The 14,296-nt window shown below is 47.4% G+C and overlaps 1 long non-coding RNA gene across 1 annotated transcript in view; it reads right to left on the reverse strand.

The window, feature by feature from the left end:
• The window catches only part of LOC123374681, a 30,829-nt gene extending 25,989 nt beyond the window's left edge, over window positions 1-4,840 (reverse strand). Inside the window, exon 1 of the long non-coding RNA XR_006581156.1 lies at window positions 4,708-4,840. This is a non-coding gene — a long non-coding RNA (uncharacterized LOC123374681). The remainder of the gene's footprint in view (window positions 1-4,707) is intronic.
• Window positions 4,841-14,296: the final 9,456 nt, after the last annotated feature.

Raw genomic sequence — 14,296 nt, forward strand, 5'->3', positions numbered from 1 at the left:
AAGTGCAGAAGGAATTTAACCAGGTGCCAAGATTTTCTCAGGGCTAGTCTAGACTGGCAATGCTAAGAGGCACGACTCCCAGCGCTGGTGCACTGTTTACACTGGCACTTTACACACCCGAGCAAGTTGTACAGCCGGTGCTGCTGCCAATGCTACTGTGGCTTCACTGAGATTGTACTTAGAACTAGCCAGATCAAACCTAGCTCAGGTATGGCTACACATGCTGCATTCACAGGATTTGAGTCAACAGTGTGCCCTTGTTGCCAAGATGGCTAACAGCATTTTGGGCTGTATAAGTAGGGGCATTGCCAGCAGATTGAGGGACATGATCATTCCCCTCTATTCGACATTGGTGAGGCCTCATCTGGAGTACTGTGTCTAGTTTTGGGCCCCACACTACAAGAAGGATGTGGAAAAATTAGAAAGAGTCCAGCGGAGGGCAACAAAAATGGTTAGGGGGCTGGAACACATGACTTATGAGGAGAGGCTCAGGGAACTGGGATTGTTTAGTCAGCCAAAGAGAAGAATGAGGGCTTGGCTACACTTGAAAGTTGCAGCGCTGGGAGTTACAGTGCTGGTCGTGCAGCTGTGCAGGAACAGCGCTGGTGTGTGGCCACACTCACAGCTACCAGCGCTGGTGTGTGGCCACATTTGCAGCATTTGCAGTGCTGTTGGGAGTGATGCATTATGGGCAGCTATCCCAGCATTCAAGTGGCAACAACGTGCTTTTCAAAAGAGAGGGGTGGAGTGGGGTCTAGTGTGACAGGGAGCAGGGGGAAAGAGAGAGTGGATTTTTGGAGCCAACACTGTGTGTTTAGCTTCCTGCCTTGAAAAAATCAGAAAATGTTTCCAACCCCTTAGTCTTAACTCTTAATTGCAAACAGCCTGCAGCCAACACGACTCCCCGCTGTTTCACTCACTCCCTGCCTGCCTCTCATTTGATTGTTTACACCCAGGTACAGCTTGATCACAGCAAACAGGAGCTCTGTTTGTTTTTTAGATAAGCAGCACCAGCAACGAAGCTCTGCGCGGAGCTCGTTCACAACAAAACAAAGAAAGGCTGCATAACAAAACAAAGAGAGTAATTTAGTTAAAAGCATTCTGGGATATCTCCTAATACCCTGGAGGCCAATTAAAGCGCTGGTGTGTGGCCACACTTGACGAGCAGCGCTGGATCACCAGCGCTGCAATGCTTATTCCCCAAGCAGACCAGGTATTCAGCCAGCGCTGCAGCCAGGGAGTTGCAGCGCTGGATGTGCCTTGCAGGTGTGGACAGTTACTAATTGCAGCACTGGAAAGCCTCCACCAGCGCTGCAACTTGCAAGTGTAGCCAAGCCCTGAGAGGGGATTTGATTGCTGCTTTGAACTACCTGAAAGGGGGTTCCAAAGAGGATGGATCTAGACTGTTCTCAGGGGTACCCGATGACAGAACAAGGAGTAATGGTCTCAAGTTGCAGTGGGGGAGGTTTAGGTTGGATATCAGGACAAAACTTTTTCACTAGGAGGGTGGTGAAGCACTGGAATGGGTTACCTAGGAGGTGGTGGAATCTCCTTCCTTAGAGGTTTTTAAAGTCAGGCTTGACAAAGCCCTGGCTGGGATGATTTAGTTGGGTTTGGTCCTGCTTTGAGCAGGGGGTTGGACTAGATGACCTCCTGAGGTCCCTTCCAACCCTGATATTCTACGATTTGTCCCCTAATGTTTATCAAATGAGATGATCTTTTAAAAAAATAAGGAACAATTTCTGTCCTCAGTTGTATACTAGCTAAGCCTCTGGGTGTCATTTATGACAGAATTTGGCCAGCATAACTCCACTGATGTCAACAGTTATAGATTTGACCCTCTGTGTTTTAAAGCCAAAATTTTGACTGGATGACCCATAGATGAACCAGCCTTCGCGGTTTGAGATTGTGTATAAGACACCTGCACAGAGGTGCCATCCCATGCAGTGGACTAAGGAGCAACAGAGAGTTCAGATGAAAAGAGTGATAAAATATCCTGAAGTAGTAAAGGTCTAAGGGCCGGATCCTCAGCTGATGTAGATTGGTGTAGCTCCACCGCAGTCAACAGAATGACATCAATTTCTAGCATCTGAGGATCTGGCTGTAAATGGGCTTGCCTGGAACATAGCCTGAAATGTAGCAGGTAGAAACAAGTTCTGGGGGATTTTTCTTAACATTAGTTACAAATCCCAGTAAGGAGGAGTTGTAATGGAAAGACTGACACACTCTTTAACTGGAGTGATGAATGCGGTCTACAAACATGCTCTTGTTAGGATTCCCCAATCTGTGACTCCTTATTCCCAACCCAGCTACAACTTACTGTAATATTTCCTCATTATAAATCAATCATTTTTCCATATAGGAATCAACATTCACAAATACAGCTAATAGAGATATTTATCAAAATTATCCTATATTACAATACATATGCCATACAAGAGCCCCTATGTTAAGAACGTTTTTCAGGATGCAAAGGGTGAAAGTAGGCCTTAACTCAACCCCTTGTGCATAAGCTGTTTGATTAATTCACTCCTCCTGACATGGGGCAGGTGCATCAAGGGTTGCACTGCTGGATGTTCCCATGGTGCACCACTGTATCCCATCACCATGGGTTATGCCTTAAAGAAACAGGTCTGATTCACAGTCACTCCATCGCTGCACTTGGGGCAAGCAGAGAATAGGAGGAGCAAGCTTGAAGCCACCTTTGTGCTCTGTGTATTCTGGGGCCATGCAAGACTCTGTCTGGCCCCTGGTGTAATTCAGAGCAGCCCCAGGGTTGTGCTACCATACACTCTACTTCCCATAATCTTTGGAAATGGAGAATAGCCATAGTGCAGCACATCCCAGCCATGCATCAGACACACCCCAATCCCCCACACCCAAGTGTTGGGAGCAGGGCCAGAGTAGAATTCTTATATGAACTGTACACCAGCCAGGAAGTCTCCCTAAATGGGGGTGTTCTCAGCAGGCCAGTTCCACCCAGTTAAAGTCCCCTGTACTCTGCCAGAGAAGTATAACGTGGGCTTGTTGCAAGGGAGAATCAGGCCCACAGTCAAGGCCATGTATGTTTTAAAGTTAAGTGAAAACAGGGTTCAGTGAAAACTTATTTTTGAGTTGAGTCACTACAGCTGAAGGCAATTGTGCAATATTAACCTGTTAAAATATAACCAGGTACCGGATGTGCCAGTTAATTATCTGCATTAAAACTAGTCCCATTTGATAATAATTTTCCATGGCTGCAGAATTAAAGTCTAACCAGTCCCCAGCTGAAGAAGTGACCTTGTATGACAAGGGATGTAGGAGAGGAAACAGAAAAATAACCTTCTCACACAAAATTCTCAGTAAGGATTGAAGGGGAGAAAAATAAAGCTTGCAAATGCCAACTGACTCTGCAATTTGACGCCAAGACACCTGCAGTTATTTCAAAATCAACTCAAATCACAAAGTGTGTGAGGGTTTTCCCCAGGGACTAAAGTATAGATAATTAGGACAAAATTAAAATCTAAATTGAATATTGGATTAATATATCCTCAGAGTGAGACTTATTAGATTGTAGAATAAACACCATAAGGAAGGGATAGGTGCATCATAGCTTTAGGGCCTGATCCAAAGTCAATTGAAATCAAAGGGATTCTTTCCATGGGGCTTCAGTGGGTTTTGGATCAGGGCCTTATTTAAAACAGGAATGGACAAAGTACTACTGTAGGGGACAAGCCTACACTGGCAGGGGTGACATGCAAGATGATCTAACAGCTCTTTTCTCTGTAGTCACTAATATGCCATGAATGAATAATGAAAAATGTCTGTGTTGCTAACTCAGTTGCCACACAAGAATGCTTAAAAGCCCCACAAGGCAAATATATCTGTCAGATGTTGGGAAAACAAAATGACCAGCAGAAACAAATGGAAGATGTCAGACTGTAATGACACCGTTTAACTCTGCTCTAACTCTAAAACCAGTGGGGTTACACCAGGTTATGCTCAAATAAATTTGTTAGTCTCTAAGGTGCCGCAAGTACTCCTGTTGTTTTCAACAGGGGCAAGCTTGATCCAGCAGGTTAATTTGGCCTGTTGTGGCTTGGATCAGAATCCAAACCAGTCCTGAAGAGTCTTGTAGGGTGGAAGTCCACCAGGTAGGGCAAGAGATTGGAAAAAGAGCACAGAAAGCTCTGACACACAGGATCTCATTTGTACCAAATCCACCAGAAAGTGCTTTGTGGGCTAACCCAGGACCAACAGAGAAAACTCCTGAAGAATCCATGCCTGACTTTATCTAAGCCCCAGTGCATGCTAGACTCAGAAACTTTGGAAGTTGTGGTTAGTTACAGGTAGGCTTATCAGAAAAGTTGTTCATATTAAATAACCCTGCTGGCTCTTTACTAAACCTAGTCATGATTTTTCATTTTAAAAAATTAGATGATGTAAATTTTCAAAAGAAGAAGAAAAATTTGCAGAAAAAAAGACAGCTGTTTGATGAATAACTGAGCCCCACAAAATTTAATTTCACTTTTTGGATATTGAAACCCACCAACCTCCTCTCCCCACCCCTCCAAAAAATAACCCCCCCCACTTAGTTTAGGGGAAATATTTGTTTAGGATTTTTCTAATGAAAAAACAATTTGGGAAGATAAATACAAATTCTAATTTATTTTGAATTTTTTCTTTACAGAAAATATTTATGCTTTTCCAAGCAGCTCTACTCTTTACCTTATTATAGTTGGTCAGATCCTTAGCTTGTGTAAATCAGCCTAGGTCCATTGATTTCAATCATCTGCTGGTCTGCTCTTTGAGTTAACTTCTGAAAAAGAGCTAAGCTCCAACTTCCCATTTTGCAGGAGCAACTGGCAGCTGCATTTTTGCACCTTCCAAACAAATTACAGCTGTTGAATACTTGCAACACTTACCTGATTGTGGATGCAAATCAGGTCATTAATGAAAGTACCCAAATCTGCACCCATCATTTGATTGCAGATGGAAAAACACAGGTGCAAAATTGGTAGTTTCAAACTTCAGCAGCAAATTTGAAGATTTGGCCATTGCTGTATTTACTAAATGCTCATAAGGTGACGTTTTCAAAAGCACCTAAGTGACTTAGGGCCAGACTTTTTAAAATATTTAGGTACTTCAACTACACATGCAGACAGGCACCTAATGGGATTTTCAAAAGTATGTAGGTGCCTAAATCCCAATGATTTCAATGGAGGTTCAGCACCTAGGCACTTTTCAAAATGGAACTTAGATGCTTTTAAAAATGTTACCCCCATGAGATTGAAGGCAACACCACCATTTCCAGCAGCAGCATGCTATTATGGGAAAAAAGAAAGAAGAAAACATTAGTAGGTATATCCCAGCTAGAATTGAGGACTATTTAATACTTTAAAACAGTAAAGGTGGAATACTCTAGTGTTTTGAGAAGGAGAATCAGGCATTCACCACTTTGTATTTCAATGAGCTATTTTGTACTAAACTTTCCTGCTGATCCAGCTACGTTCTGACAGATGAAGTCTGCTGGCATCAATCACACCTTATTGCTTCCCCCACCCCCGCACCCCCAACTTCAGTTGTAAGAGACACAATGCATCACTATGCAATAGGATGGAAGGAAGTCACTGCCAAATTTCCCATAGGATGCAATATTTATCCCATAAGTGGGGATTAACTGAATAACTTGCAAGCTTTGTGTCAGGGCTTGTAAGAAGTAGTGACTAATCCTAGCTAGTGAGGATTAACAATTATGCTGTGGGAAATCTGCCAGACGTTTCAATTATATCATGTCTTACAGTAATGCAGTTGAGTTCCTGCCATAGGACGATCGTCATGGGGTACGTGCTTTTATTCTTAAATTTCACACTTTATGGTACAATGTAAAAGGTCTGATAGATGCGATGTCACTTTTGCACAAGGGCTAGAAGATAGGGCTGAGTGATGAGTGAGGCTGCACCAGCATTTCTTATTAGGAGGCCGAAGTTCATATTCTGTTCACCTCAGAAGGGAAAGTCACTTGGTGCCCTCGCTGTTCAGTATACCTGAACCCAGCATCTGTCCAGAAAGGCAACACCGGAGGGCACAGCTTGGCAGAGCCGAGGTGCACTGGCAGAGCCGTGTGAGGGCCCAGAAATGGGTGCTGTCCAAGAGCCCTTGCAGAACTATGGGAGCTCTTGACTGAGGCCTGGCCTTCACCGAGAACACAGGGCATGCCCTTCACTAACTGGAGTGCCCTTCTGGTGGCACTAGGACCCATGTTGCCTCCCGTCTCCCCCACCAATGGCCCTGGGAGAAGACGTCAGAGAAGAACCAACCAAACACTCCAGCCCATAGGGGCAGAAGCCGCCAAAGCAGGGACTTCCGGACATTCAGAGAAACTTGTACAGTTCTGACCAGGCTTTCTCAGCCCTGTGCTGTTTGATCCAGCCCTCCTTCTTTGTCTCTTCACCTCAGCCTCACTCCACACCTGCCCCTCTTACCCCCTGTCACTTCCCAGTTAGCTCATCCCCTTCTAACTACACCTGCCCCCCCCAAAATCATGAAACGAATGTGACATTTGCTACCACCACATTGTTTGCTCCACCGGCGTGTTCTACCTCTTCTCCTCCTTGGCTCTGTCTGCTCTATTTAGCTCATCAGGGGAGGGACCTTCCGGTTTTACCTAGCACACTGAGGTCCCATTCTTGTTTGGTTCTTAGGCACTACCATAATAAACACGATTCATAATCTAAATAAACTAGCTTGTAGTTTTCACACGAGTTAGGTCAGGTTATGACAGAGCCTAGTCTTCAACTCACCCCGGCAACTTGTGTGAAAAGTTCAAAGTGCCATGTCTTCACCAGGATTTTACCTCCAGTTACTCACCAGCACCCATCTGTTCATAGAGCAGCAAACGTGCGAATGAGCAGGAGATACTGCACAGAGCTGAGAGAGAGGCAAGGACGGGAAGGGCAGGGAATGCTGCAGGTCAGGACTGAAGTGGATTTGCAATGGCAGAACTGCTGGAGGGTCCAATAACCAAGTAGCAGGCGTACTGTAGGTGACGGTGTGGGGCAATGATACAGCTGGGCAGTGCCTGCATTCTCAACCTTATATTTGACATTGGGCCTGTAATCTTACCAGAGTGGAAAAGTTAAAACAAGCTACACTAATAAAAACAGGATGACTGTCCCTCGTGGCACAAAATGGCCTTTTTCCTAGAAACCGGTTCCCAGGCTAAGTGCTGCAATAACAATGTTCTCTCCTCTCTCCAAACTTGTTTCCTGTTCTCTCACCCTGCAGAACAGAGCTTGGAACCTGCAAGTTCCAAGTCAGTAAAATTAAGTAACTGTCTCAACGCCAAGACCAGTGTACCCAACCAACAACCTTGTTTGACATTTGCTAATTTTCCACTGTGTCCTCTCCAGGCATGACTTACTCAGGGTACGTCTACACTACAAGACTATTTCGAATCTACTTAATTCGAATTTGTGGAATCGACCTTATGAAGTCGAATTTGTGTATCCACACTAAATACACTAATTCGACTGTCTGAGTCCACAGTAACGGGGCCAGCGTCGACTTTGGAAGTGGTGCACTGTGGGAAGCTATCCCACAGTTCCCGCAGTCCCCACTGCCCATTGGAATGCTGGGTAGAGCCCCCAATGCCTGCTGGGGGAAAAAATGTGTCGAGGGTGATTTTGGGTAACTGTCATCATTCAACCGTCACTCCCGCCCTCTCTCCTCGAAAGCGCCGGCGGGAAATCTGTTCGCGCCCTTCTCTGGTCGGTTACAGCTCGGACGCCACAGCACTGTGAGCATGGAGCCCGCTGCGATCATCGCTGCACTTATGGCCGTTGTCAACTCCTCGCACCTTATCGTCCACCTCTTCCACAGTCAGCTGCTGAGAAATCGGGCGAGGAGGCTCCGTCAGCGCGGTGAGGACAGGAAGTCACAGAGTGGCGCAGACCTCTCACAAAGCAGGGTACGCCGCGCAGTGGAGATCATGGTGGCAATGGGTCAAGTTCATGGTGTGGAACGGCGATTCTGGGCCCGGGAAACAAGCACGGACTGGTGGGACCGCATAGTGCTGCAGGTCTGGGATGAATCACAGTGGCTGCGAAACTTCAGGATGCGTAAGGGCACTTTCCTTGAACTCTGTGACTTGCTGTCCCCTGCCCTGAAGCGCCAGGACACCCGAATGCGAGCAGCCCTGACTGTGCAGAAGCAAGTGGCCATAGCCCTCTGGAAACTTGCAACGCCAGACAGCTACCGGTCAGTAGCGAACCACTTTGGCGTGGGCAAATCTACCGTAGGGCTTGCTGTGATTCAAGTAGCCCACGCAATCGTTGAGCAACTGCTCTCAAAGGTAGTGACCCTGGGAAACGTCCAGGTCGTCATAGATGGCTTCGGCGCGATGGGATTCCCAAACTGCGGTGGGGCTCTAGATGGGACTCACATCCCTATCCTGGGACCGGCCCACCAGGCCAGCGAGTACATTAACCGAAAGGGCTACTTTTCTATGGTGCTGCAAGCACTGGTGGACCATAGGGGACGTTTTACCAACATCTACGTCGGGTGGCCGGGCAAGGTTCATGACGCGCGTGTGTTCAGGAACTCTGGTCTGTTTAGACGCCTCCAGGCAGGTATTTTCTTCCCGGACCACAAAATAACGGTTGGGGATGTGCAGATGCCTACAGTGATCCTCGGGGACCCAGCCTACCCGCTAATGCCCTGGCTCATGAAGCCCTATACAGGCGCCCTGGACAGTGACAAGGAGCTCTTCAACTACCGGCTGAGCAAGTGCAGAATGGTGGTGGAGTGTGCTTTCGGACGTCTCAAGGGGAGATGGCGGAGCTTACTGACTCGCTCGGATCTCAGCAAAAAAAATAACCCCGTTGTTATTGCTGCTTGCTGTGTGCTTCACAATCTCTGTGAGAGCAAGGGGGAGACCTTTATGGCGGGATGGGAGGTTGAGGCAAATCGCCTGGCTGCTGATTACGCTCAGCCAGACAGCCGTGCCGATAGAAGATCCCAGCGGGAAGCGCTGTGCATCCGGGAGGCTTTGAAAGCTAGGTTCCTCGGAGAGCAGGGTAACCTATGACTTTCCAGTTGATTTACAGAGAAGCTGAACCTGAGCCTGTTTCAGTGACTGTTGACTTCGATCTGCGGTTACATACCCCGTTCTCCAGGTTTCCCCCCTTCCAACACACGTTTTAAAATAAATTTAATGGAACACTGATTATTAACAAAGTTTTCTTTAATTATGAATTCCTGTTCAAGGGTTGAAACATGGACGCAGACTGTGGTGGGTACGGTGTGCACTGATGTACAGACCGCTTCTACACTAGAGGAATGACAGGCTCCTGCTCCTACAGCGGTCTCTGGGGGGATGACGGTTGCAGGTGGGTGTGCAGGAAGGGGTGGGTTTGCAGGAAGGGGTGAGGGGTGTGTGGGAAGGATGAGTATGTGTCCGTGGATGAGGGCTCTTGCTGGGGCTCAGGGCATCGGAGAGGCTCGTGGCTAGGGTGGAAGGGCATGGTAAGGGCAGCCTGCCTTGCCATTTGTGGATGGCAGGCGCTAGGACCCTGGGGCAGCATACACCTCACAGACTGACCCGGGGCAGCATACACCTCACAGACTGACCCTGGTGCCTAGTGACTGCAGTCTGTGTGTGTCCTGCTGTTGATCCTGCCCCCAAGTCTGTACCCTGGTAATGGAGGCTGTCCTATGCAATTAAAAAAACCCTCCCCCCCCTTCACACAAAGTCTTCTGACAAGGAAAACGTGACGGAAACAGTGAATAACAACAAACTACTCTTAATACTCAACTACACAGTGGGGGGATGAAACTTGGATTTGGGACTGGGTGATCCAGGAAGGGAAGCACTTCTCAAAATTTATGGCATGAGAGCTGTTTGGTACATGAGCGCTCTGCTGGGGTGGAGTGACAGTTTTCACGGCCCCTAGCGCCCCTCCTTCTTGTGATTTTGGGTGAGGGGGGGACAGGACTTTGTGGCGGGGGAGGGCGGTTGCAGATACAGTTCAGGGGGGCTCTCTCCTCCTGCCTGCGGTCCTGCAGAACATCTACAAGGCACCGGAGCGTGTCCATTTGCTCCCTCATTAGCCCAAGCAGCGTTTGAGTCGCCTGCTGGTCTTCCTGCTGCCACCTGTCCTCCCGTTCGCTGTGTGAGCGCTGGTGCTGACATAGGGTCTCCCTCCACTGTCTCTGCTCGGCCGCCTCGGCTCTGGAGCAAGCCATCAGTTCCGAGAACGTGTCGTCCCTAGTCTTTTTCTTTCGCCGCCTAATCTGCGCCAGCCTCTGTGAGGGGGAAGCCGGGGCAGTTCGTGAAAGAGCCGCAGCTGTGTGATGGGAAAAAGGAAGTGATTTCCTTGAAAAGATACATGTTTGCGAACACTGAACACAGTCTAGTCAGTTTCTGTGAACAAGACCATACAGGGCACCTAGTCTCACGAGCTCTCAGGACAAGTTCGAGATTTCGGAATACGCTTTCATTGGCTGCGGTCGTGCACAGGAGATCGGACAAGCGGGGCGGTACAGCTGAATCCGTGTAGCAGCCAGGCCTGGTAAGCACTACACTATAGGCTGCTTAACAGTTAATGGATAGCTGTGCCCTCCCGCTGAAGGCAATCTGGAAAGCATAAAGTCTGACCCTGTTCCAGCCCCTCGCGGCTGTGCCCGGGAAAGATCACTGTATGCTTTTCCTCTGCGGCCTCCAACACGTGGCTGTTAAACGAAGGTCATTGCTATGCAAAGTAAAAGTCAAGCATTCACAATAGTAACAGTACACTAATTGCCCTAATTAGATGCAGCAGTCGCCGAACGAGATTACCCTGAGGCGGGTCACTCGGAGAGAGAGAGAGAGGATGCTGCGAGAATCCCTGCACAGACCAGGACCGTATGCTGCCATGCTGGTGGAGGCAATGATTCCGCTGTACATTAGGATGGCCTGGCGCGGAAGAGTGTGCTTCCACGGAGCACCAAATAAGGCACCTCTCCCCAGGAACCTCCTGCGGAGACTTTTCGAGCTGCTCTACGAGAGCTTCGTGGAAGTGTCCCAGGAGGATTTCTGTTCCATCCCTATATGTGTGGACCTTCTTTTTATATAGTTTTATAGGGAAAAGTTTTTATATAGTTTTTATACATTTTTTATTCCTGTTTTTTAAAAAATAAATGTTTCCATGTTTATAGCACTTACCGACTGATCCTTCCCCTGATTCTGAGTCCGGGTTAACGGCCGGGGAGGGTTGGTAGGGGATCTCTGTGAGGGTGATGAAGAGATCCTGGCTGTCGGGGAAAGCGGTATTGTAAGCGCTGTCGCCTGCGTCGTCCTCCACAAACCCTTCCTCATCTTCCCCATCGGCGAACATCGCCAAGGAACTGCCCGTCGACACTATGCCATCCTCAGAGTCCACGGTCACTGGTGGGGCAGTGGTGGCAGACCCACCTAGAATGGCATGCAGTGCCTCGTAGAAGCGGCATGTCTGGGGCTGGGCTCCGGAGCGTCCGTTTGCCGCTCTGACTTTTTGGTAGCCTTGTCTCAGGTCCTTGATTTTCACGCGGCACTGCGTTGTATCCCGGCTGTATCCTCTGAGTGCCATGGCTTTGGAGACCTTCTCGTAGGTCTTTGCATTCCGTTTGTTGGAGCGCAGCTCCGAAAGCACAGACTCGTCGCCCCACACAGCGATCAGATCCAGGACTTCCCGGTCTGTCCATGCTGGGGACCTCTTTCTATTCTGGGATTGCATGGACTCCTCTGCTGGAGACCTCTGCATCGTTGCAGGTGCTGCTGAGCTCGCCCCGATGTCCAACCAGGACATCAGATTCAAAGTACCCAGACAGGAAAAGGAATTCAAATTTTCCCGGGTCGTTTCCTGTGTGGCTGGTCAGAGAATCCAAGCTTGGACTGCTGTCCAGAGCGTCAACAGAGTGGTGCACTGTGGGATAGCTCCCGGAGCTACTAAATTCGATTTGCATCCACACATAGCCTAATTCGAGATAGCCATGTCGAATTTAGCGCTACTCCCCTCGTCGGGGTGGAGTACCGAATTCGAACTAAAGAGCCCTCTAGGTCGAATTAAACGGCTTCCTGGTGTGGACGGTTGAGCGGTTAATTCGAATTAACGCTGCTAAATTCGATTTAAAGTCCTAGTGTAGACCAGGCCTTAGATAGCTTTACATTTCTTTGGTTGTGAATATCATCAGTGAACTGTGAGACTAATTCTAGTACAATAGGAGATTTGTGATCTGGCCCTCAAAGCAGGTTAGACCACTCTGACTCATTTCCATACAACCAGCACACTTGAGGCCCAATCTAGGGTCCTTGATCCAAAGCACCGCAGGAGTCTTCCCAGTGAATGTTTAATGGTCTTTGGATCAAAAAGTGATGCATATTTCTCTGTTTGTAAAAAGAGTACCACACTCACTAACTTGACAAATGTAATCAAATGGCCTCAAAGGATCTGAAGAGCCTATCTTCTGGGTGTGTTAGTTTTCCATGTAAACAAATGCATCTGCTATTGGACTGATCCATGGGAGGTTTTATACTTAGGTTACATGAGAAAACATGCAGCTGCATTTGTCTGTGTGTTCTTTCTGGTCAGCCTCCCTAACTAGCAACACATTAACCTTCATTTTTCCCCACACGCGTAAGTGATTATCACTGTTTAATTGTATTCAAAGGTGTCCCTGAGACTACAGATATTACACAGATAATTGAAATTTATGAGTAAGATACATACATCTGTGAACAATAAAACACTCAGAAATAATTCTGCAATGAGGTTACTATACAAGTAATGGCAGATCCAGCCCTGGGGCAGTGAAGATTCTGACAATGAGGTTATGGTTTACACGAGTGATTCTTTTTCTTCACAGTAATGCCTAACTTATCATTAGTACTCCAAGCACTCTACAAAGTTTATCATCATTATCCCAATTTTACAGATGGGGAAACTGCAGCACAGCCAAGGGAAAGTGACTTGCCCAGGGTCAACCAGCAGGCCAGAGCTCAGACTAGAACCTAGGTCTCTCCTGACCCACAGTCTAGTGTATCATCTGCTAGGCCACACTACCTCTTAGTAACACTACCCCACTTTAAACCACCTGACAATTTGTCCCACTATCTGATTTGCATCACTTGTGCAGTGTATGTCACTGCCCAATTTTGAGCTAGGAAATTCTGCTCTTGGCAATGCACACCTTCCCTTTATGAATAATCACCAAAGCTGTAACCATCCCAATAAGCAAACACACCATTTTATTTGATTAGTTGCTTTTTCCTCACACTATTCTAGTGACAATTTGTTTAGTTTTTCCATGGGCCTGACAATTATTAGAGATGGGACTAAACTGCAAAGTTTGAATCTGGATCCAAACTGCCCCAAAGTTTGAGGAGTGTTGGGATCTGGAGTTCTCATTCCAGGCTATTTCCAGAGTGTGCTTTTGGCTATTGGCCCTATGACAGCACACTTCCTATGGTATCCATTAAGTGTGGCTGGAACTACACCTTGTTTTCCCTTTAGACATCATTCCTGCAGGCTTCTTGGTGGAGACCACATTGTCAGCATGGAAAACAGCTTCACACCCTGTTTTCAGGCTGCTTCAAAAAGAGAGCTGCTCCCTAAATGTGTATTGGAAGCCCTGCTTCTGCATGCCACATGTCAGTTCATGCCTGCTTGAACTGAGCCTTGTGTTTTATGAATCATACACAGAGCTCTCACCTTGAGTCACTTGCAAAAATCAGTAAGAGGCAAAACATGATATTCGGAGCTGCTTGGCTCATTCAAGCCTGACCACATCCTGGTGCATCAGGCTCTTTTCTTGTTGCACAACTTTTCTTTCAAGTGCTCAGATAGCATCAGGATGGGTGGGGCAGAAAACCCTAGACAGAGAGCTCTCTCTGAAAATGTTGTACAACGCAGACGGGGCGCAGTGTACAGTCTGGCTCACTGATATTAATGGAAGTCATGCGGCTAATTCCCTAAATGGTGCTTTGAAAGCTAGGCTGATAGTAGTACCACAGTGCAGCCAGCGTGGTTCTTTTTCCATATTTGTGAGTGGGAGCTTCCAATAGGAAAATCAAAGTACACCTCTACCTCGATATAATGCAACCTGATATAACGTGAATTTGTATATAACTCGGTAAAGCAGTGCTCCGGGGGGGCAGGGCTGTGCACTCCAGTGGATCAAAGCAAGTTCGATATAACGCAGTTTCACCTATAACGTGGTAAGATTTTTTGGCTGCCGAGGACAGCGTTATATCAAGGTAGAGGTGTAATTAATGTTCACAAAGACTAATCTAAGTGCTCAC

This window comes from Mauremys mutica, chromosome 7 (assembly GCF_020497125.1).
Source record: "Mauremys mutica isolate MM-2020 ecotype Southern chromosome 7, ASM2049712v1, whole genome shotgun sequence".
NCBI classification, from domain to species: domain Eukaryota; kingdom Metazoa; phylum Chordata; order Testudines; family Geoemydidae; genus Mauremys; species Mauremys mutica.